The sequence below is a fragment of the Sinocyclocheilus rhinocerous genome, unplaced genomic scaffold (assembly GCF_001515625.1).
Source record: "Sinocyclocheilus rhinocerous isolate Xijiao unplaced genomic scaffold, SAMN03320098_v1.1 scaffold145, whole genome shotgun sequence".
Taxonomy (NCBI): domain Eukaryota; kingdom Metazoa; phylum Chordata; class Actinopteri; order Cypriniformes; family Cyprinidae; genus Sinocyclocheilus; species Sinocyclocheilus rhinocerous.
In genome coordinates, this window is record NW_015647014.1 from 271,449 (window position 1) to 272,382 (window position 934).

Here is a 934-nt window from a genome sequence, read left to right on the forward strand (position 1 = left end):
GCGTATACATACACATAAAATTAGCCTATGTCAAAAACCCTTCACGGCATTGTCATTCTCTGTGCTTTAAATATTTTTTTTTCTTCCTTATCCGAAAAAAAATAGTCCGATCTGTGACTCAAAAAAACCACAATATAATGCATTGAACCACTATATAATGCTATTATAATTCATACAGTAAAATCCTGAGTGTTAAATGAACACTGTTCGGAGCATATATGGTCCCAATCTAAAAGAGTGTTAAAGTAACACTGAAGCAGTGTTAAAGTTAATGAGATGATTCTGTGATTAATTAAGTGCTGATTGAGCATTAGTAATGAACACCTGATGATAACAAGCAGAATCACTGAAGAAAAGAGAAACACAATTAAACCAAGTACGTTTTCTGTAAAGATAACAGGCTTGTACTAATAGTGGAATGTTTATTTGTATCCCAGAGTTTGAGCTATTGAAGCTCCGCCTTCTTCTGAAAAGGGTGCCGGGAGCACCAGCTCATTTGCATTTAAAGGGCCACACACAAAAATGTTGTGTTTTTCACATTTGTGACCCTGGACCACAAAACCAGTCTTAGGCCCTGTCCACACGAACGCGGTTATTTTCAAAACAGCAGCTTTTTCTACGTGGTTTGGCCGTTTGTCCACACGCAAACACAGCAACAGGTCACTGAAACCGAACATTTTTGAAAACGCCTGCCAGGGTGAAGATTTTCAAAAACTCCGGTTGCAGTGTTATCGTGTAGACAGCGAAACCGGAGTTTTTGGCTTGTGACGTCGGAGCATGCACTGTTATCTCCGCCTACTGGAAACTTTTTCAGGCTTCTGATTGGCCAACATGGCTTTACGGTTGAGATTATATCGCCACATGTTGGTTTGGAATGCTCTTGACAGTGCTTCACAGCATGTGTTTGCGTTTTCATGTGGACGGAGATTTTTTT